This window comes from Rhinoderma darwinii, chromosome 1 (genome assembly GCF_050947455.1).
Source record: "Rhinoderma darwinii isolate aRhiDar2 chromosome 1, aRhiDar2.hap1, whole genome shotgun sequence".
Classification (NCBI taxonomy): Eukaryota; Metazoa; Chordata; class Amphibia; order Anura; family Rhinodermatidae; genus Rhinoderma; species Rhinoderma darwinii.
The window spans coordinates 382267289-382290860 of NC_134687.1; the positions used below are offsets into that span (position 1 = coordinate 382267289).

Here is a 23572-nt window from a genome sequence, read left to right on the forward strand (position 1 = left end):
GCAACGACGTGGGTTTTATTCGAAATCACATAAGTCGTATCCTTCCATTAGCCTATAGTTGGTCTTACAAAGGAGAGGGAGGCATGACCAAATAACAGTTTAAAACCATAACTCCAGAACTAGCTGCGAATTTATTGGTTGATTTGCACAAAATTGAAAGAGCTGCTCTTACAAATGAGAAGCCTGAAAGTAAAACTGTAATTCTAGAACTGGCTGCTTATTTATCGGTAGATTGACAGAAAAATGAAATAGGTTTTTAGTGGATTGGAGAAAAAAAGAATCGGCCATCATGCATTCATGAAAAATGTTATGTTTTACTATAAGGTATCAGAAACATGCTTCAGAAACAGAAGCAAATCAAACTTTTAGACAGTTTGGAAATCACATCTGAATGAATTGATGTGTTTGGGGTACAGAATGAGGAACAGAATTGCCCATGATGAATTCCTAAAAAATGTTATGTTTTACATTAAGGTATCAGAAACATGCTTCAGAAACATAGAAACAAATCAAACTTTTCGACAGTTTGGAAATCACAACTGAATGAATTGATGCTATTTATCGGTTTTTAGTGGATTGGAGAGAAACAGTCATGTCAATCGGTAGATTGACAGAAAAATGAAATTGGTTTTTAGTAGATTGGAGAGAAACAGAGTTGTCCATCATGCAGTCATGAAAAATGTTATGTTTTACATTAAGGTTTTAGAAACATGCTACAGAAACATAGAGAAACAAATCAAACTTTTAGACAGTTTGGAAATCACATCTAAATGAATTGATATTTTTGGGGACTGAATGAGTGAAGTATACGGAAACAGTGCAAAAATCTTCCTTTATGAACAAAATTGACACGGCCAGAGGCAATTTTTTTCCAAAATTTTCCATGCGAGACCGAACATGCATAATTTCCTGTTTATAAAAAAATAAAAGAGGTAATGTTGGACATAAGCAATGGATTGAATGAAGCAATGATGTCTGAATATTCTCAGTTTGGTCCAAGAAATTATCTTAAAGGAAATGACATGTTGGAATTGTCTGTGTTGAAGTAACTACCTTAGGAAATACTCTAGGCACTGACTATAAAGGCCCCAGTGAGAATTGAACTCACGACCCCTGGTTTACGAGACCAGTGCTCTAACCACTGAGGTATGAAGCCGACATATTGACTATGGCAACGACGTGGGTTTTATTCGAAATCACATAAGTCGTATCCTTCCATTAGCCTATAGTTGGTCTTACAAAGGAGAGGGAGGCATGACCAAATAACAGTTTAAAACCATAACTCCAGAACTAGCTGGGAATTTATTGGTTGATTTGCACAAAATTGAACGAGCTGCTCTTACAAATGAGAAGCCTGAAAATAAAAGTGTAAAACTGTAATTCTAGAACTGGCTGCTTATTTATCGGTAGATTGACAGAAAAATGAAATAGGTTTTTAGTGGATTGGAGAAAAAAAGAATCGGCCATCATGCATTCATGAAAAATGTTATGTTTTACTATAAGGTATCAGAAACATGCTTCAGAAACAGAAGCAAATCAAACTTTTAGACAGTTTGGAAATCACATCTGAATGAATTGATGTGTTTGGGGTACAGAATGAGGAACAGAATTGCCCATGATGAATTCCTAAAAAATGTTATGTTTTACATTAAGGTATCAGAAACATGCTTCAGAAAAATAGAAACAAATCAAACTTTTAGACAGTTTGGAAATCACAACTGAATGAATTGATGCTATTTATCGGTTTTTAGTGGATTGGAGAGAAACAGTCATGTCAATCGGTAGATTGACAGAAAAATGAAATTGGTTTTTAGTAGATTGGAGAGAAACAGAGTTGTCCATCATGCAGTCATGAAAAATGTTATGTTTTACATTAAGGTTTTAGAAACATGCTACAGAAACATAGAGAAACAAATCAAACTTTTAAACAGTTTGGAAATCACATCTAAATTAATTGATATTTTTGGGGACTGAATGAGTGAAGTATACGGAAACAGTGCAAAAATCTTCCTTTATGAACAAAATTGACACGGCCAGAGGCAATTTTTTTCCAAAATTTTCCATGCGAGACCGAACATGCATAATTTCCTGTTTATAAAAAAATAAAAGAGGTAATGTTGGACATAAGCAATGGATTGAATGAAGCAATGATGTCTGAATATTCTCAGTTTGGTCCAAGCAATTATCTTAAAGGAAATGACATGTTGGAATTGTCTGTGATGAAGTAACTACCTTAGGAAATACTCTAGGCACTGACTATAAAGGCCCCAGTGAGAGTTGAACTCACGACCCCTGGTTTACGAGACCAGTGCTCTAACCACTGAGCTATGAAGCCGACATATTGACTACGGCAACGACGTGGGTTTTATTCGAAATCACATAAGTCATATCCTTCCATTAGCCTATAGTTGGTCTTACAAAGGAGAGGGAGGCATGACCAAATAACAGTTTAAAACCATAACTCCAGAACTAGCTGGGAATTTATTGGTTGATTTGCACAAAATTGAACGAGCTGCTCTTACAAATGAGAAGCCTGAAAATAAAAGTGTAAAACTGTAATTCTAGAACTGGCTGCTTATTTATCGGTAGATTGACAGAAAAATGAAATAGGTTTTTAGTGGATTGGAGAAAAAAAGAATCGGCCATCATGCATTCATGAAAAATGTTATGTTTTACTATAAGGTATCAGAAACATGCTTCAGAAACAGAAGCAAATCAAACTTTTAGACAGTTTGGAAATCACATCTGAATGAATTGATGTGTTTGGGGTACAGAATGAGGAACAGAATTGCCCATGATGAATTCCTAAAAAATGTTATGTTTTACATTAAGGTATCAGAAACATGCTTCAGAAACATAGAAACAAATCAAACTTTTAGACAGTTTGGAAATCACAACTGAATGAATTGATGCTATTTATCGGTTTTTAGTGGATTGGAGAGAAACAGTAATGTCAATCGGTAGATTGACAGAAAAATGAAATTGGTTTTTAGTAGATTGGAGAGAAACAGAGTTGTCCATCATGCAGTCATGAAAAATGTTATGTTTTACATTAAGGTTTTAGAAACATGCTACAGAAACATAGAGAAACAAATCAAACTTTTAGACAGTTTGGAAATCACATCTAAATTAATTGATATTTTTGGGGACTGAATGAGTGAAGTATATGGAAACAGTGCAAAAATCTTCCTTTATGAACAAAATTGACACGGCCAGAGGCAATTTTTTTCCAAAATTTTCCATGCGAGACCGAACATGCGTAATTTCCTGTTTATAAAAAAATAAAAGAGGTAATGTTGGACATAAGCAATGGATTGAATGAAGCTATGATGTCTGAATATTCTCAGTTTGGTCCAAGCAATTATCTTAAAGGAAATGACATGTTGGAATTGTCTGTGATGAAGTAACTACCTTAGGAAATACTCTAGGCACTGACTATAAAGGCCCCAGTGAGAATTGAACTCACGACCCCTGGTTTACAAGACCAGTGCTCTAACCACTGAGCTATGAAGCCGACATATTGACTATGGCAACGACGTGGGTTTTATTCGAAATCACATAAGTCGTATCCTTCCATTAGCCTATAGTTGGTCTTACAAAGGAGAGGGAGGCATGACCAAATAACAGTTTAAAACCATAACTCCAGAACTAGCTGGGAATTTATTGGTTGATTTGCACAAAATTGAAAGAGCTGCTCTTACAAATGAGAAGCCTGAAAGTAAAACTGTAATTCTAGAACTGGCTGCTTATTTATCGGTAGATTGACAGAAAAATGAAATAGGTTTTTAGTGGATTGGAGAAAAAAAGAATCGGCCATCATGCATTCATGAAAAATGTTATGTTTTACTATAAGGTATCAGAAACATGCTTCAGAAACAGAAGCAAATCAAACTTTTAGACAGTTTGGAAATCACATCTGAATGAATTGATGTGTTTGGGGTACAGAATGAGGAACAGAATTGCCCATGATGAATTCCTAAAAAATGTTATGTTTTACATTAAGGTATCAGAAACATGCTTCAGAAAAATAGAAACAAATCAAACTTTTAGACAGTTTGGAAATCACAACTGAATGAATTGATGCTATTTATCGGTTTTTAGTGGATTGGAGAGAAACAGTCATGTCAATCGGTAGATTGACAGAAAAATGAAATTGGTTTTTAGTAGATTGGAGAGAAACAGAGTTGTCCATCATGCAGTCATGAAAAATGTTATGTTTTACATTAAGGTTTTAGAAACATGCTACAGAAACATAGAGAAACAAATCAAACTTTTAGACAGTTTGGAAATCACATCTAAATTAATTGATATTTTTGGGGACTGAATGAGTGAAGTATATGGAAACAGTGCAAAAATCTTCCTTTATGAACAAAATTGACACGGCCAGAGGCAATTTTTTTCCAAAATTTTCCATGCGAGACCGAACATGCGTAATTTCCTGTTTATAAAAAAATAAAAGAGGTAATGTTGGACATAAGCAATGGATTGAATGAAGCTATGATGTCTGAATATTCTCAGTTTGGTCCAAGCAATTATCTTAAAGGAAATGACATGTTGGAATTGTCTGTGATGAAGTAACTACCTTAGGAAATACTCTAGGCACTGACTATAAAGGCCCCAGTGAGAATTGAACTCACGACCCCTGGTTTACAAGACCAGTGCTCTAACCACTGAGCTATGAAGCCGACATATTGACTAAGGCAACGACGTGGGTTTTATTCGAAATCACATAAGTCGTATCCTTCCATTAGCCTATAGTTGGTCTTACAAAGGAGAGGGAGGCATGACCAAATAACAGTTTAAAACCATAACTCCAGAACTAGCTGGGAATTTATTGGTTGATTTGCACAAAATTGAAAGAGCTGCTCTTACAAATGAGAAGCCTGAAAGTAAAACTGTAATTCTAGAACTGGCTGCTTATTTATCGGTAGATTGACAGAAAAATGAAATAGGTTTTTAGTGGATTGGAGAAAAAAAGAATCGGCCATCATGCATTCATGAAAAATGTTATGTTTTACTATAAGGTATCAGAAACATGCTTCAGAAACAGAAGCAAATCAAACTTTTAGACAGTTTGGAAATCACATCTGAATGAATTGATGTGTTTGGGGTACAGAATGAGGAACAGAATTGCCCATGATGAATTCCTAAAAAATGTTATGTTTTACATTAAGGTATCAGAAACATGCTTCAGAAAAATAGAAACAAATCAAACTTTTAGACAGTTTGGAAATCACAACTGAATGAATTGATGCTATTTATCGGTTTTTAGTGGATTGGAGAGAAACAGTCATGTCAATCGGTAGATTGACAGAAAAATGAAATTGGTTTTTAGTAGATTGGAGAGAAACAGAGTTGTCCATCATGCAGTCATGAAAAATGTTATGTTTTACATTAAGGTTTTAGAAACATGCTACAGAAACATAGAGAAACAAATCAAACTTTTAAACAGTTTGGAAATCACATCTAAATTAATTGATATTTTTGGGGACTGAATGAGTGAAGTATACGGAAACAGTGCAAAAATCTTCCTTTATGAACAAAATTGACACGGCCAGAGGCAATTTTTTTCCAAAATTTTCCATGCGAGACCGAACATGCATAATTTCCTGTTTATAAAAAAATAAAAGAGGTAATGTTGGACATAAGCAATGGATTGAATGAAGCAATGATGTCTGAATATTCTCAGTTTGGTCCAAGCAATTATCTTAAAGGAAATGACATGTTGGAATTGTCTGTGATGAAGTAACTACCTTAGGAAATACTCTAGGCACTGACTATAAAGGCCCCAGTGAGAGTTGAACTCACAACCCCTGGTTTACGAGACCAGTGCTCTAACCACTGAGCTATGAAGCCGACATATTGACTACGGCAACGACGTGGGTTTTATTCGAAATCACATAAGTCATATCCTTCCATTAGCCTATAGTTGGTCTTACAAAGGAGAGGGAGGCATGACCAAATAACAGTTTAAAACCATAACTCCAGAACTAGCTGGGAATTTATTGGTTGATTTGCACAAAATTGAACGAGCTGCTCTTACAAATGAGAAGCCTGAAAATAAAAGTGTAAAACTGTAATTCTAGAACTGGCTGCTTATTTATCGGTAGATTGACAGAAAAATGAAATAGGTTTTTAGTGGATTGGAGAAAAAAAGAATCGGCCATCATGCATTCATGAAAAATGTTATGTTTTACTATAAGGTATCAGAAACATGCTTCAGAAACAGAAGCAAATCAAACTTTTAGACAGTTTGGAAATCACATCTGAATGAATTGATGTGTTTGGGGTACAGAATGAGGAACAGAATTGCCCATGATGAATTCCTAAAAAATGTTATGTTTTACATTAAGGTATCAGAAACATGCTTCAGAAAAATAGAAACAAATCAAACTTTTAGACAGTTTGGAAATCACAACTGAATGAATTGATGCTATTTATCGGTTTTTAGTGGATTGGAGAGAAACAGTCATGTCAATCGGTAGATTGACAGAAAAATGAAATTGGTTTTTAGTAGATTGGAGAGAAACAGAGTTGTCCATCATGCAGTCATGAAAAATGTTATGTTTTACATTAAGGTTTTAGAAACATGCTACAGAAACATAGAGAAACAAATCAAACTTTTAAACAGTTTGGAAATCACATCTAAATTAATTGATATTTTTGGGTACTGAAAGAGTGAAGTATACGGAAACAGTGCAAAAATCTTCCTTTATGAACAAAATTGACACGGCCAGAGGCAATTTTTTTCCAAAATTTTCCATGCGAGACCGAACATGCATAATTTCCTGTTTATAAAAAAAAAAAAGAGGTAATGTTGGACATAAGCAATGGATTGAATGAAGCAATGATGTCTGAATATTCTCAGTTTGGTCCAAGCAATTATCTTAAAGGAAATGACATGTTGGAATTGTCTGTGATGAAGTAACTACCTTAGGAAATACTCTAGGCACTGACTATAAAGGCCCCAGTGAGAGTTGAACTCACAACCCCTGGTTTACGAGACCAGTGCTCTAACCACTGAGCTATGAAGCCGACACATTGACTACGGCAACGACGTGGGTTTTATTCGAAATCACATAAGTCATATCCTTCCATTAGCCTATAGTTGGTCTTACAAAGGAGAGGGAGGCATGACCAAATAACAGTTTAAAACCATAACTCCAGAGCTAGCTGGGAATTTATTGGTTGATTTGCACAAAATTGAACGAGCTGCTCTTACAAATGAGAAGCCTGAAAATAAAAGTGTAAAACTGTAATTCTAGAACTGGCTGCTTATTTATCGGTAGATTGACAGAAAAATGAAATAGGTTTTTAGTGGATTGGAGAAAAAAAGAATCGGCCATCATGCATTCATGAAAAATGTTATGTTTTACTATAAGGTATCAGAAACATGCTTCAGAAACAGAAGCAAATCAAACTTTTAGACAGTTTGGAAATCACATCTGAATGAATTGATGTGTTTGGGGTACAGAATGAGGAACAGAATTGCCCATGATGAATTCCTAAAAAATGTTATGTTTTACATTAAGGTATCAGAAACATGCTTCAGAAACATAGAAACAAATCAAACTTTTAGACAGTTTGGAAATCACAACTGAATGAATTGATGCTATTTATCGGTTTTTAGTGGATTGGAGAGAAACAGTAATGTCAATCGGTAGATTGACAGAAAAATGAAATTGGTTTTTAGTAGATTGGAGAGAAACAGAGTTGTCCATCATGCAGTCATGAAAAATGTTATGTTTTACATTAAGGTTTTAGAAACATGCTACAGAAACATAGAGAAACAAATCAAACTTTTAGACAGTTTGGAAATCACATCTAAATTAATTGATATTTTTGGGGACTGAATGAGTGAAGTATATGGAAACAGTGCAAAAATCTTCCTTTATGAACAAAATTGACACGGCCAGAGGCAATTTTTTTCCAAAATTTTCCATGCGAGACCGAACATGCGTAATTTCCTGTTTATAAAAAAATAAAAGAGGTAATGTTGGACATAAGCAATGGATTGAATGAAGCTATGATGTCTGAATATTCTCAGTTTGGTCCAAGCAATTATCTTAAAGGAAATGACATGTTGGAATTGTCTGTGATGAAGTAACTACCTTAGGAAATACTCTAGGCACTGACTATAAAGGCCCCAGTGAGAATTGAACTCACGACCCCTGGTTTACAAGACCAGTGCTCTAACCACTGAGCTATGAAGCCGACATATTGACTATGGCAACGACGTGGGTTTTATTCGAAATCACATAAGTCGTATCCTTCCATTAGCCTATAGTTGGTCTTACAAAGGAGAGGGAGGCATGACCAAATAACAGTTTAAAACCATAACTCCAGAACTAGCTGGGAATTTATTGGTTGATTTGCACAAAATTGAAAGAGCTGCTCTTACAAATGAGAAGCCTGAAAGTAAAACTGTAATTCTAGAACTGGCTGCTTATTTATCGGTAGATTGACAGAAAAATGAAATAGGTTTTTAGTGGATTGGAGAAAAAAAGAATCGGCCATCATGCATTCATGAAAAATGTTATGTTTTACTATAAGGTATCAGAAACATGCTTCAGAAACAGAAGCAAATCAAACTTTTAGACAGTTTGGAAATCACATCTGAATGAATTGATGTGTTTGGGGTACAGAATGAGGAACAGAATTGCCCATGATGAATTCCTAAAAAATGTTATGTTTTACATTAAGGTATCAGAAACATGCTTCAGAAAAATAGAAACAAATCAAACTTTTAGACAGTTTGGAAATCACAACTGAATGAATTGATGCTATTTATCGGTTTTTAGTGGATTGGAGAGAAACAGTCATGTCAATCGGTAGATTGACAGAAAAATGAAATTGGTTTTTAGTAGATTGGAGAGAAACAGAGTTGTCCATCATGCAGTCATGAAAAATGTTATGTTTTACATTAAGGTTTTAGAAACATGCTACAGAAACATAGAGAAACAAATCAAACTTTTAAACAGTTTGGAAATCACATCTAAATTAATTGATATTTTTGGGGACTGAATGAGTGAAGTATACGGAAACAGTGCAAAAATCTTCCTTTATGAACAAAATTGACACGGCCAGAGGCAATTTTTTTCCAAAATTTTCCATGCGAGACCGAACATGCATAATTTCCTGTTTATAAAAAAATAAAAGAGGTAATGTTGGACATAAGCAATGGATTGAATGAAGCAATGATGTCTGAATATTCTCAGTTTGGTCCAAGCAATTATCTTAAAGGAAATGACATGTTGGAATTGTCTGTGATGAAGTAACTACCTTAGGAAATACTCTAGGCACTGACTATAAAGGCCCCAGTGAGAGTTGAACTCACAACCCCTGGTTTACGAGACCAGTGCTCTAACCACTGAGCTATGAAGCCGACATATTGACTACGGCAACGACGTGGGTTTTATTCGAAATCACATAAGTCATATCCTTCCATTAGCCTATAGTTGGTCTTACAAAGGAGAGGGAGGCATGACCAAATAACAGTTTAAAACCATAACTCCAGAGCTAGCTGGGAATTTATTGGTTGATTTGCACAAAATTGAACGAGCTGCTCTTACAAATGAGAAGCCTGAAAATAAAAGTGTAAAACTGTAATTCTAGAACTGGCTGCTTATTTATCGGTAGATTGACAGAAAAATGAAATAGGTTTAGTGGATTGGAGAAAAAAAGAATCGGCCATCATGCATTCATGAAAAATGTTATGTTTTACTATAAGGTATCAGAAACATGCTTCAGAAACAGAAGCAAATCAAACTTTTAGACAGTTTGGAAATCACATCTGAATGAATTGATGTGTTTGGGGTACAGAATGAGGAACAGAATTGCCCATGATGAATTCCTAAAAAATGTTATGTTTTACATTAAGGTATCAGAAACATGCTTCAGAAACATAGAAACAAATCAAACTTTTAGACAGTTTGGAAATCACAACTGAATGAATTGATGCTATTTATCGGTTTTTAGTGGATTGGAGAGAAACAGTAATGTCAATCGGTAGATTGACAGAAAAATGAAATTGGTTTTTAGTAGATTGGAGAGAAACAGAGTTGTCCATCATGCAGTCATGAAAAATGTTATGTTTTACATTAAGGTTTTAGAAACATGCTACAGAAACATAGAGAAACAAATCAAACTTTTAGACAGTTTGGAAATCACATCTAAATTAATTGATATTTTTGGGGACTGAATGAGTGAAGTATACGGAAACAGTGCAAAAATCTTCCTTTATGAACAAAATTGACACGGCCAGAGGCAATTTTTTTCCAAAATTTTCCATGCGAGACCGAACATGCATAATTTCCTGTTTATAAAAAAATAAAAGAGGTAATGTTGGACATAAGCAATGGATTGAATGAAGCAATGATGTCTGAATATTCTCAGTTTGGTCCAAGCAATTATCTTAAAGGAAATGACATGTTGGAATTGTCTGTGATGAAGTAACTACCTTAGGAAATACTCTAGGCACTGACTATAAAGGCCCCAGTGAGAGTTGAACTCACGACCCCTGGTTTACGAGACCAGTGCTCTAACCACTGAGCTATGAAGCCGACATATTGACTACGGCAACGACGTGGGTTTTATTCGAAATCACATAAGTCGTATCCTTCCATTAGCCTATAGTTGGTCTTACAAAGGAGAGGGAGGCATGACCAAATAACAGTTTAAAACCATAACTCCAGAACTAGCTGGGAATTTATTGGTTGATTTGCACAAAATTGAAAGAGCTGCTCTTACAAATGAGAAGCCTGAAAGTAAAACTGTAATTCTAGAACTGGCTGCTTATTTATCGGTAGATTGACAGAAAAATGAAATAGGTTTTTAGTGGATTGGAGAAAAAAAGAATCGGCCATCATGCATTCATGAAAAATGTTATGTTTTACTATAAGGTATCAGAAACATGCTTCAGAAACAGAAGCAAATCAAACTTTTAGACAGTTTGGAAATCACATCTGAATGAATTGATGTGTTTGGGGTACAGAATGAGGAACAGAATTGCCCATGATGAATTCCTAAAAAATGTTATGTTTTACATTAAGGTATCAGAAACATGCTTCAGAAAAATAGAAACAAATCAAACTTTTAGACAGTTTGGAAATCACAACTGAATGAATTGATGCTATTTATCGGTTTTTAGTGGATTGGAGAGAAACAGTCATGTCAATCGGTAGATTGACAGAAAAATGAAATTGGTTTTTAGTAGATTGGAGAGAAACAGAGTTGTCCATCATGCAGTCATGAAAAATGTTATGTTTTACATTAAGGTTTTAGAAACATGCTACAGAAACATAGAGAAACAAATCAAACTTTTAAACAGTTTGGAAATCACATCTAAATTAATTGATATTTTTGGGGACTGAATGAGTGAAGTATACGGAAACAGTGCAAAAATCTTCCTTTATGAACAAAATTGACACGGCCAGAGGCAATTTTTTTCCAAAATTTTCCATGCGAGACCGAACATGCATAATTTCCTGTTTATAAAAAAATAAAAGAGGTAATGTTGGACATAAGCAATGGATTGAATGAAGCAATGATGTCTGAATATTCTCAGTTTGGTCCAAGCAATTATCTTAAAGGAAATGACATGTTGGAATTGTCTGTGATGAAGTAACTACCTTAGGAAATACTCTAGGCACTGACTATAAAGGCCCCAGTGAGAGTTGAACTCACAACCCCTGGTTTACGAGACCAGTGCTCTAACCACTGAGCTATGAAGCCGACATATTGACTACGGCAACGACGTGGGTTTTATTCGAAATCACATAAGTCATATCCTTCCATTAGCCTATAGTTGGTCTTACAAAGGAGAGGGAGGCATGACCAAATAACAGTTTAAAACCATAACTCCAGAGCTAGCTGGGAATTTATTGGTTGATTTGCACAAAATTGAACGAGCTGCTCTTACAAATGAGAAGCCTGAAAATAAAAGTGTAAAACTGTAATTCTAGAACTGGCTGCTTATTTATCGGTAGATTGACAGAAAAATGAAATAGGTTTAGTGGATTGGAGAAAAAAAGAATCGGCCATCATGCATTCATGAAAAATGTTATGTTTTACTATAAGGTATCAGAAACATGCTTCAGAAACAGAAGCAAATCAAACTTTTAGACAGTTTGGAAATCACATCTGAATGAATTGATGTGTTTGGGGTACAGAATGAGGAACAGAATTGCCCATGATGAATTCCTAAAAAATGTTATGTTTTACATTAAGGTATCAGAAACATGCTTCAGAAACATAGAAACAAATCAAACTTTTAGACAGTTTGGAAATCACAACTGAATGAATTGATGCTATTTATCGGTTTTTAGTGGATTGGAGAGAAACAGTAATGTCAATCGGTAGATTGACAGAAAAATGAAATTGGTTTTTAGTAGATTGGAGAGAAACAGAGTTGTCCATCATGCAGTCATGAAAAATGTTATGTTTTACATTAAGGTTTTAGAAACATGCTACAGAAACATAGAGAAACAAATCAAACTTTTAGACAGTTTGGAAATCACATCTAAATTAATTGATATTTTTGGGGACTGAATGAGTGAAGTATACGGAAACAGTGCAAAAATCTTCCTTTATGAACAAAATTGACACGGCCAGAGGCAATTTTTTTCCAAAATTTTCCATGCGAGACCGAACATGCATAATTTCCTGTTTATAAAAAAATAAAAGAGGTAATGTTGGACATAAGCAATGGATTGAATGAAGCAATGATGTCTGAATATTCTCAGTTTGGTCCAAGCAATTATCTTAAAGGAAATGACATGTTGGAATTGTCTGTGATGAAGTAACTACCTTAGGAAATACTCTAGGCACTGACTATAAAGGCCCCAGTGAGAGTTGAACTCACGACCCCTGGTTTACGAGACCAGTGCTCTAACCACTGAGCTATGAAGCCGACATATTGACTACGGCAACGACGTGGGTTTTATTCGAAATCACATAAGTCATATCCTTCCATTAGCCTATAGTTGGTCTTACAAAGGAGAGGGAGGCATGACCAAATAACAGTTTAAAACCATAACTCCAGAACTAGCTGGGAATTTATTGGTTGATTTGCACAAAATTGAACGAGCTGCTCTTACAAATGAGAAGCCTGAAAATAAAAGTGTAAAACTGTAATTCTAGAACTGGCTGCTTATTTATCGGTAGATTGACAGAAAAATGAAATAGGTTTTTAGTGGATTGGAGAAAAAAAGAATCGGCCATCATGCATTCATGAAAAATGTTATGTTTTACTATAAGGTATCAGAAACATGCTTCAGAAACAGAAGCAAATCAAACTTTTAGACAGTTTGGAAATCACATCTGAATGAATTGATGTGTTTGGAGTACAGAATGAGGAACAGAATTGCCCATGATGAATTCCTAAAAAATGTTATGTTTTACATTAAGGTATCAGAAACATGCTTCAGAAAAATAGAAACAAATCAAACTTTTAGACAGTTTGGAAATCACAACTGAATGAATTGATGCTATTTATCGGTTTTTAGTGGATTGGAGAGAAACAGTCATGTCAATCGGTAGATTGACAGAAAAATGAAATTGGTTTTTAGTTGATTGGAGAGAAACAGAGTTGTCCATCATGCAGTCATGAAAAATGTTATGTTTTACATTAAGGTTTTAGAAACATGCTACAGAAACATAGAGAAACAAATCAAACTTTTAAACAGTTTGGAAATCACATCTAAATTAATTGATATTTTTGGGGACTGAATGAGTGAAGTATACGGAAACAGTGCAAAAATCTTCCTTTATGAACAAAATTGACACGGCCAGAGGCAATTTTTTTCCAAAATTTTCCATGCGATACCGAACATGCATAATTTCCTGTTTATAAAAAAATAAAAGAGGTAATGTTGGACATAAGCAATGGATTGAATGAAGCAATGATGTCTGAATATTCTCAGTTTGGTCCAAGCAATTATCTTAAAGGAAATGACATGTTGGAATTGTCTGTGATGAAGTAACTACCTTAGGAAATACTCTAGGCACTGACTATAAAGGCCCCAGTGAGAGTTGAACTCACGACCCCTGGTTTACGAGAGCAAGGCGTCTAACCACTGAGCTATGAAGCCTACATATTGACTATGGCAACGACGTGGGTTTTATTCGAAATCACATAAGTCGTATCCTTCCATTAGCCTATAGTTGGTCTTACAAAGGAGAGGGAGGCATGACCAAATAACAGTTTAAAACCATAACTCCAGAACTAGCTGGGAATTTATTGGTTGATTTGCACAAAATTGAACGAGCTGCTCTTACAAATGAGAAGCCTGAAAATAAAAGTGTAAAACTGTAATTCTAGAACTGGCTGCTTATTTATCGGTAGATTGACAGAAAAATGAAATAGGTTTTTAGTGGATTGGAGAAAAAAAGAATCGGCCATCATGCATTCATGAAAAATGTTATGTTTTACTATAAGGTATCAGAAACATGCTTCAGAAACAGAAGCAAATCAAACTTTTAGACAGTTTGGAAATCACATCTGAATGAATTGATGTGTTTGGAGTACAGAATGAGGAACAGAATTGCCCATGATGAATTCCTAAAAAATGTTATGTTTTACATTAAGGTATCAGAAACATGCTTCAGAAACATAGAAACAAATCAAACTTTTAGACAGTTTGGAAATCACAACTGAATGAATTGATGCTATTTATCGGTTTTTAGTGGATTGGAGAGAAACAGTCATGTCAATCGGTAGATTGACAGAAAAATGAAATTGGTTTTTAGTAGATTGGAGAGAAACAGAGTTGTCCATCATGCAGTCATGAAAAATGTAATGTTTTACATTAAGGTTTTAGAAACATGCTACAGAAACATAGAGAAACAAATCAAACTTTTAGACAGTTTGGAAATCACATCTAAATTAATTGATATTTTTGGGGACTGAATGAGTGAAGTATATGGAAACAGTGCAAAAATCTTCCTTTATGAACAAAATTGACACGGCCAGAGGCAATTTTTTTCCCAAATTTTCCATGCGAGACCGAACATGCATAATTTCCTGTTTATAAAAAAATAAAAGAGGTAATGTTGGACATAAGCAATGGATTGAATGAAGCAATGATGTCTGAATATTCTCAGTTTGGTCCAAGCAATTATCTTAAAGGAAATGACATGTTGGAATTGTCTGTGATGAAGTAACTACCTTAGGAAATACTCTAGGCACTGACTATAAAGGCCCCAGTGAGAATTGAACTCACGACCCCTGGTTTACGAGACCAGTGCTCTAACCACTGAGCTATGAAGCCGACATATTGACTATGGCAACGACGTGGGTTTTATTCGAAATCACATAAGTCGTATCCTTCCATTAGCCTATAGTTGGTCTTACAAAGGAGAGGGAGGCATGACCAAATAACAGTTTAAAACCATAACTCCAGAGCTAGCTGGGAATTTATTGGTTGATTTGCACAAAATTGAACGAGCTGCTCTTACAAATGAGAAGCCTGAAAATAAAAGTGTAAAACTGTAATTCTAGAACTGGCTGCTTATTTATCGGTAGATTGACAGAAAAATGAAATAGGTTTTTAGTGGATTGGAGAAAAAAAGAATCGGCCATCATGCATTCATGAAAAATGTTATGTTTTACTATAAGGTATCAGAAACATGCTTCAGAAACAGAAGCAAATCAAACTTTTAGACAGTTTGGAAATCACATCTGAATGAATTGATGTGTTTGGGGTACAGAATGAGGAACAGAATTGCCCATGATGAATTCCTAAAAAATGTTATGTTTTACATTAAGGTATCAGAAACATGCTTCAGAAACATAGAAACAAATCAAACTTTTAGACAGTTTGGAAATCACAACTGAATGAATTGATGCTATTTATCGGTTTTTAGTGGATTGGAGAGAAACAGTAATGTCAATCGGTAGATTGACAGAAAAATGAAATTGGTTTTTAGTAGATTGGAGAGAAACAGAGTTGTCCATCATGCAGTCATGAAAAATGTTATGTTTTACATTAAGGTTTTAGAAACATGCTACAGAAACATAGAGAAACAAATCAAACTTTTAGACAGTTTGGAAATCACATCTAAATTAATTGATATTTTTGGGGACTGAATGAGTGAAGTATATGGAAACAGTGCAAAAATCTTCCTTTATGAACAAAATTGACACGGCCAGAGGCAATTTTTTTCCAAAATTTTCCATGCGAGACCGAACATGCGTAATTTCCTGTTTATAAAAAAATAAAAGAGGTAATGTTGGACATAAGCAATGGATTGAATGAAGCTATGATGTCTGAATATTCTCAGTTTGGTCCAAGCAATTATCTTAAAGGAAATGACATGTTGGAATTGTCTGTGATGAAGTAACTACCTTAGGAAATACTCTAGGCACTGACTATAAAGGCCCCAGTGAGAATTGAACTCACGACCCCTGGTTTACAAGACCAGTGCTCTAACCACTGAGCTATGAAGCCGACATATTGACTATGGCAACGACGTGGGTTTTATTCGAAATCACATAAGTCGTATCCTTCCATTAGCCTATAGTTGGTCTTACAAAGGAGAGGGAGGCATGACCAAATAACAGTTTAAAACCATAACTCCAGAACTAGCTGGGAATTTATTGGTTGATTTGCACAAAATTGAAAGAGCTGCTCTTACAAATGAGAAGCCTGAAAGTAAAACTGTAATTCTAGAACTGGCTGCTTATTTATCGGTAGATTGACAGAAAAATGAAATAGGTTTTTAGTGGATTGGAGAAAAAAAGAATCGGCCATCATGCATTCATGAAAAATGTTATGTTTTACTATAAGGTATCAGAAACATGCTTCAGAAACAGAAGCAAATCAAACTTTTAGACAGTTTGGAAATCACATCTGAATGAATTGATGTGTTTGGAGTACAGAATGAGGAACAGAATTGCCCATGATGAATTCCTAAAAAATGTTATGTTTTACATTAAGGTATCAGAAACATGCTTCAGAAAAATAGAAACAAATCAAACTTTTAGACAGTTTGGAAATCACAACTGAATGAATTGATGCTATTTATCGGTTTTTAGTGGATTGGAGAGAAACAGTCATGTCAATCGGTAGATTGACAGAAAAATGAAATTGGTTTTTAGTAGATTGGAGAGAAACAGAGTTGTCCATCATGCAGTCATGAAAAATGTTATGTTTTACATTAAGGTTTTAGAAACATGCTACAGAAACATAGAGAAACAAATCAAACTTTTAAACAGTTTGGAAATCACATCTAAATTAATTGATATTTTTGGGGACTGAATGAGTGAAGTATACGGAAACAGTGCAAAAATCTTCCTTTATGAACAAAATTGACACGGCCAGAGGCAATTTTTTTCCAAAATTTTCCATGCGATACCGAACATGCATAATTTCCTGTTTATAAAAAAATAAAAGAGGTAATGTTGGACATAAGCAATGGATTGAATGAAGCAATGATGTCTGAATATTCTCAGTTTGGTCCAAGCAATTATCTTAAAGGAAATGACATGTTGGAATTGTCTGTGATGAAGTAACTACCTTAGGAAATACTCTAGGCACTGACTATAAAGGCCCCAGTGAGAGTTGAACTCACGACCCCTGGTTTACGAGAGCAAGGCGTCTAACCACTGAGCTATGAAGCCTACATATTGACTATGGCAACGACGTGGGTTTTATTCGAAATCACATAAGTCGTATCCTTCCATTAGCCTATAGTTGGTCTTACAAAGGAGAGGGAGGCATGACCAAATAACAGTTTAAAACCATAACTCCAGAACTAGCTGGGAATTTATTGGTTGATTTGCACAAAATTGAACGAGCTGCTCTTACAAATGAGAAGCCTGAAAATAAAAGTGTAAAACTGTAATTCTAGAACTGGCTGCTTATTTATCGGTAGATTGACAGAAAAATGAAATAGGTTTTTAGTGGATTGGAGAAAAAAAGAATCGGCCATCATGCATTCATGAAAAATGTTATGTTTTACTATAAGGTATCAGAAACATGCTTCAGAAACAGAAGCAAATCAAACTTTTAGACAGTTTGGAAATCACATCTGAATGAATTGATGTGTTTGGGGTACAGAATGAGGAACAGAATTGCCCATGATGAATTCCTAAAAAATGTTATGTTTTACATTAAGGTATCAGAAACATGCTTCAGAAAAATAGAAACAAATCAAACTTTTAGACAGTTTGGAAATCACAACTGAATGAATTGATGCTATTTATCGGTTTTTAGTGGATTGGAGAGAAACAGTCATGTCAATCGGTAGATTGACAGAAAAATGAAATAGGTTTTTAGTGGATTGGAGAAAAAAAGAATCGGCCATCATGCATTCATGAAAAATGTTATGTTTTACTATAAGGTATCAGAAACATGCTTCAGAAACAGAAGCAAATCAAACTTTTAAGACAGTTTGGAAATCACATCTGAATGAATTGATGTGTTTGGGGTACAGAATGAGGAACAGAATTGCCCATGATGAATTCCTAAAAAATGTTATGTTTTACATTAAGGTATCAGAAACATGCTTCAGAAACATAGAAACAAATCAAACTTTTAGACAGTTTGGAAATCACAACTGAATGAATTGATGCTATTTATCGGTTTTTAGTGGATTGGAGAGAAACATGCTACAGAAACATAGAGAAACAAATCAAACTTTTAGACAGTTTGGAAATGACATCTAAATTAATTGATATTTTTGGGGACTGAATGAGTGAAGTATATGGAAACAGTGCAAAAATCTTCCTTTATGAACAAAATTGACACGGCCAGAGGCAATTTTTTTTCCCAAATTTTCCATGCGAGACCGAACATGCATAATTTCCTGTTTATAAAAAATTAAAGAGGTAATGTTGGACATAAGCAATGGATTGAATGAAGCAATGATGTCTGAATATTCTCAGTTTGGTCCAAGCAATTATCTTAAAGGAAATGACATGTTGGAATTGTCTGTGATGAAGTAACTACCTTAGGAAATACTCTAGGCACTGACTATAAAGGCCCCAGTGAGAATTGAACTCACGACCCCTGGTTTACGAGACCAGTGCTCTAACCACTGAGCTATGAAGCCGACATATTGACTATGGCAACGACGTGGGTTTTATTCGAAATCACATAAGTCGTATCCTTCCATTAGCCTATAGTTGGTCTTACAAAGGAGAGGGAGGCATGACCAAATAACAGTTTAAAACCATAACTCCAGAACTAGCTGGGAATTTATTGGTTGATTTGCACAAAATTGAACGAGCTGCTCTTACAAATGAGAAGCCTGAAAATAAAAGTGTAAAACTGTAATTCTAGAACTGGCTGCTTATTTATCGGTAGATTGACAGAAAAATGAAATAGGTTTTTAGTGGATTGGAGAAAAAAAGAATCGGCCATCATGCATTCATGAAAAATGTTATGTTTTACTATAAGGTATCAGAAACATGCTTCAGAAACAGAAGCAAATCAAACTTTTAGACAGTTTGGAAATCACATCTGAATGAATTGATGTGTTTGGGGTACAGAATGAGGAACAGAATTGCCCATGATGAATTCCTAAAAAATGTTATGTTTTACATTAAGGTATCAGAAACATGCTTCAGAAACATAGAAACAAATCAAACTTTTAGACAGTTTGGAAATCACAACTGAATGAATTGATGCTATTTATCGGTTTTTAGTGGATTGGAGAGAAACAGTCATGTCAATCGGTAGATTGACAGAAAAATGAAATTGGTTTTTAGTAGATTGGAGAGAAACAGAGTTGTCCATCATGCATAGTTGGTCTTACAAAGGAGAGGGAGGCATGACCAAATAACAGTTTAAAACCATAACTCCAGAACTAGCTGGGAATTTATTGGTTGATTTGCACAAAATTGAACGAGCTGCTCTTACAAATGAGAAGCCTGAAAATAAAAGTGTAAAACTGTAATTCTAGAACTGGCTGCTTATTTATCGGTAGATTGACAGAAAAATGAAATAGGTTTTTAGTGGATTGGAGAAAAAAAGAATCGGCCATCATGCATTCATGAAAAATGTTATGTTTTACTATAAGGTATCAGAAACATGCTTCAGAAACAGAAGCAAATCAAACTTTTAGACAGTTTGGAAATCACATCTGAATGAATTGATGTGTTTGGAGTACAGAATGAGGAACAGAATTGCCCATGATGAATTCCTAAAAAATGTTATGTTTTACATTAAGGTATCAGAAACATGCTTCAGAAACATAGAAACAAATCAAACTTTTAGACAGTTTGGAAATCACAACTGAATGAATTGATGCTATTTATCGGTTTTTAGTGGATTGGAGAGAAACAGTCATGTCAATCGGTAGATTGACAGAAAAATGAAATTGGTTTTTAGTAGATTGGAGAGAAACAGAGTTGTCCATCATGCAGTCATGAAAAATGTAATGTTTTACATTAAGGTTTTAGAAACATGCTACAGAAACATAGAGAAACAAATCAAACTTTTAGACAGTTTGGAAATCACATCTAAATTAATTGATATTTTTGGGGACTGAATGAGTGAAGTATATGGAAACAGTGCAAAAATCTTCCTTTATGAACAAAATTGACACGGCCAGAGGCAATTTTTTTCCCAAATTTTCCATGCGAGACCGAACATGCATAATTTCCTGTTTATAAAAAAATAAAAGAGGTAATGTTGGACATAAGCAATGGATTGAATGAAGCAATGATGTCTGAATATTCTCAGTTTGGTCCAAGCAATTATCTTAAAGGAAATGACATGTTGGAATTGTCTGTGATGAAGTAACTACCTTAGGAAATACTCTAGGCACTGACTATAAAGGCCCCAGTGAGAATTGAACTCACGACCCCTGGTTTACGAGACCAGTGCTCTAACCACTGAGCTATGAAGCCGACATATTGACTATGGCAACGACGTGGGTTTTATTCGAAATCACATAAGTCGTATCCTTCCATTAGCCTATAGTTGGTCTTACAAAGGAGAGGGAGGCATGACCAAATAACAGTTTAAAACCATAACTCCAGAGCTAGCTGGGAATTTATTGGTTGATTTGCACAAAATTGAACGAGCTGCTCTTACAAATGAGAAGCCTGAAAATAAAAGTGTAAAACTGTAATTCTAGAACTGGCTGCTTATTTATCGGTAGATTGACAGAAAAATGAAATAGGTTTTTAGTGGATTGGAGAAAAAAAGAATCGGCCATCATGCATTCATGAAAAATGTTATGTTTTACTATAAGGTATCAGAAACATGCTTCAGAAACAGAAGCAAATCAAACTTTTAGACAGTTTGGAAATCACATCTGAATGAATTGATGTGTTTGGGGTACAGAATGAGGAACAGAATTGCCCATGATGAATTCCTAAAAAATGTTATGTTTTACATTAAGGTATCAGAAACATGCTTCAGAAACATAGAAACAAATCAAACTTTTAGACAGTTTGGAAATCACAACTGAATGAATTGATGCTATTTATCGGTTTTTAGTGGATTGGAGAGAAACAGTCATGTCAATCGGTAGATTGACAGAAAAATGAAATTGGTTTTTAGTAGATTGGAGAGAAACAGAGTTGTCCATCATGCATAGTTGGTCTTACAAAGGAGAGGGAGGCATGACCAAATAACAGTTTAAAACCATAACTCCAGAACTAGCTGGGAATTTATTGGTTGATTTGCACAAAATTGAACGAGCTGCTCTTACAAATGAGAAGCCTGAAAATAAAAGTGTAAAACTGTAATTCTAGAACTGGCTGCTTATTTATCGGTAGATTGACAGAAAAATGAAATAGGTTTTTAGTGGATTGGAGAAAAAAAGAATCGGCCATCATGCATTCATGAAAAATGTTATGTTTTACTATAAGGTATCAGAAACATGCTTCAGAAACAGAAGCAAATCAAACTTTTAGACAGTTTGGAAATCACATCTGAATGAATTGATGTGTTTGGGGTACAGAATGAGGAACAGAATTGCCCATGATGAATTCCTAAAAAATGTTATGTTTTACATTAAGGTATCAGAAACATGCTTCAGAAACATAGAAACAAATCAAACTTTTAGACAGTTTGGAAATCACAACTGAATGAATTGATGCTATTTATCGGTTTTTAGTGGATTGGAGAGAAACAGTCATGTCAATCGGTAGATTGACAGAAAAATGAAATTGGTTTTTAGTAGATTGGAGAGAAACAGAGTTGTCCATCATGCAGTCATGAAAAATGTAATGTTTTACATTAAGGTTTTAGAAACATGCTACAGAAACATAGAGAAACAAATCAAACTTTTAGACAGTTTGGAAATCACATCTAAATTAATTGATATTTTTGGGGACTGAATGAGTGAAGTATATGGAAACAGTGCAAAAATCTTCCTTTATGAACAAAATTGACACGGCCAGAGGCAATTTTTTTCCAAAATTTTCCATGCGAGACCGAACATGCATAATTTCCTGTTTATAAAAAAATAAAAGAGGTAATGTTGGACATAAGCAATGGATTGAATGAAGCAATGATGTCTGAATATTCTCAGTTTGGTCCAAGCAATTATCTTAAAGGAAATGACATGTTGGAATTGTCTGTGATGAAGTAACTACCTTAGGAAATACTCTAGGCACTGACTATAAAGGCCCCAGTGAGAATTGAACTCACGACCCCTGGTTTACGAGACCAGTGCTCTAACCACTGAGCTATGAAGCCGACATATTGACTATGGCAACGACGTGGGTTTTATTCGAAATCACATAAGTCGTATCCTTCCATTAGCCTATAGTTGGTCTTACAAAGGAGAGGGAGGCATGACCAAATAACAGTTTAAAACCATAACTCCAGAACTAGCTGGGAATTTATTGGTTGATTTGCACAAAATTGAACGAGCTGCTCTTACAAATGAGAAGCCTGAAAATAAAAGTGTAAAACTGTAATTCTAGAACTGGCTGCTTATTTATCGGTAGATTGACAGAAAAATGAAATAGGTTTTTAGTGGATTGGAGAAAAAAAGAATCGGCCATCATGCATTCATGAAAAATGTTATGTTTTACTATAAGGTATCAGAAACATGCTTCAGAAACAGAAGCAAATCAAACTTTTAGACAGTTTGGAAATCACATCTGAATGAATTGATGTGTTTGGGGTACAGAATGAGGAACAGAATTGCCCATGATGAATTCCTAAAAAATGTTATGTTTTACATTAAGGTATCAGAAACATGCTTCAGAAACATAGAAACAAATCAAACTTTTAGACAGTTTGGAAATCACAACTGAATGAATTGATGCTATTTATCGGTTTTTAGTGGATTGGAGAGAAACAGTCATGTCAATCGGTAGATTGACAGAAAAATGAAATTGGTTTTTAGTAGATTGGAGAGAAACAGAGTTGTCCATCATGCATAGTTGGTCTTACAAAGGAGAGGGAGGCATGACCAAATAACAGTTTAAAACCATAACTCCAGAACTAGCTGGGAATTTATTGGTTGATTTGCACAAAATTGAACGAGCTGCTCTTACAAATGAGAAGCCTGAAAATAAAAGTGTAAAACTGTAATTCTAGAACTGGCTGCTTATTTATCGGTAGATTGACAGAAAAATGAAATAGGTTTTTAGTGGATTGGAGAA

The 23572-nt window shown here is 34.8% G+C and overlaps 16 non-coding genes across 16 annotated transcripts; all 16 read right to left on the reverse strand.

The window, feature by feature from the left end:
* Positions 1-1083: 1083 nt before the first annotated feature.
* TRNAT-CGU (transfer RNA threonine (anticodon CGU)) lies at positions 1084-1156 on the reverse strand. Its single transcript has one exon. It is a non-coding gene; the product is annotated as a tRNA-Thr (tRNA).
* Positions 1157-2262: 1106 nt separating this feature from the next.
* TRNAT-CGU (transfer RNA threonine (anticodon CGU)) lies at positions 2263-2335 on the reverse strand. Its single transcript has one exon. It is a non-coding gene; the product is annotated as a tRNA-Thr (tRNA).
* A 1106-nt stretch (positions 2336-3441) lies between these two features.
* Positions 3442-3514, reverse strand: TRNAT-UGU (transfer RNA threonine (anticodon UGU)). The gene has a single exon. It is a non-coding gene; the product is annotated as a tRNA-Thr (tRNA).
* Positions 3515-4612: 1098 nt separating this feature from the next.
* TRNAT-UGU (transfer RNA threonine (anticodon UGU)) lies at positions 4613-4685 on the reverse strand. Its single transcript has one exon. It is a non-coding gene; the product is annotated as a tRNA-Thr (tRNA).
* Positions 4686-5783: 1098 nt separating this feature from the next.
* TRNAT-CGU (transfer RNA threonine (anticodon CGU)) lies at positions 5784-5856 on the reverse strand. Its single transcript has one exon. It is a non-coding gene; the product is annotated as a tRNA-Thr (tRNA).
* A 1106-nt stretch (positions 5857-6962) lies between these two features.
* On the reverse strand, positions 6963-7035 carry TRNAT-CGU (transfer RNA threonine (anticodon CGU)). Its single transcript has one exon. It is a non-coding gene; the product is annotated as a tRNA-Thr (tRNA).
* Positions 7036-8141: 1106 nt separating this feature from the next.
* Positions 8142-8214, reverse strand: TRNAT-UGU (transfer RNA threonine (anticodon UGU)). The gene has a single exon. It is a non-coding gene; the product is annotated as a tRNA-Thr (tRNA).
* Positions 8215-9312: 1098 nt separating this feature from the next.
* Positions 9313-9385, reverse strand: TRNAT-CGU (transfer RNA threonine (anticodon CGU)). The gene has a single exon. It is a non-coding gene; the product is annotated as a tRNA-Thr (tRNA).
* Positions 9386-10489: 1104 nt separating this feature from the next.
* Positions 10490-10562, reverse strand: TRNAT-CGU (transfer RNA threonine (anticodon CGU)). Its single transcript has one exon. It is a non-coding gene; the product is annotated as a tRNA-Thr (tRNA).
* Positions 10563-11660: 1098 nt separating this feature from the next.
* Positions 11661-11733, reverse strand: TRNAT-CGU (transfer RNA threonine (anticodon CGU)). Its single transcript has one exon. It is a non-coding gene; the product is annotated as a tRNA-Thr (tRNA).
* Positions 11734-12837: 1104 nt separating this feature from the next.
* Positions 12838-12910, reverse strand: TRNAT-CGU (transfer RNA threonine (anticodon CGU)). Its single transcript has one exon. It is a non-coding gene; the product is annotated as a tRNA-Thr (tRNA).
* A 2286-nt stretch (positions 12911-15196) lies between these two features.
* On the reverse strand, positions 15197-15269 carry TRNAT-CGU (transfer RNA threonine (anticodon CGU)). The gene has a single exon. It is a non-coding gene; the product is annotated as a tRNA-Thr (tRNA).
* A 1106-nt stretch (positions 15270-16375) lies between these two features.
* Positions 16376-16448, reverse strand: TRNAT-UGU (transfer RNA threonine (anticodon UGU)). Its single transcript has one exon. It is a non-coding gene; the product is annotated as a tRNA-Thr (tRNA).
* Positions 16449-18980: 2532 nt separating this feature from the next.
* On the reverse strand, positions 18981-19053 carry TRNAT-CGU (transfer RNA threonine (anticodon CGU)). Its single transcript has one exon. It is a non-coding gene; the product is annotated as a tRNA-Thr (tRNA).
* A 1728-nt stretch (positions 19054-20781) lies between these two features.
* TRNAT-CGU (transfer RNA threonine (anticodon CGU)) lies at positions 20782-20854 on the reverse strand. The gene has a single exon. It is a non-coding gene; the product is annotated as a tRNA-Thr (tRNA).
* A 1728-nt stretch (positions 20855-22582) lies between these two features.
* TRNAT-CGU (transfer RNA threonine (anticodon CGU)) lies at positions 22583-22655 on the reverse strand. The gene has a single exon. It is a non-coding gene; the product is annotated as a tRNA-Thr (tRNA).
* Between the last annotated feature and the right edge of the window lie 917 nt (positions 22656-23572).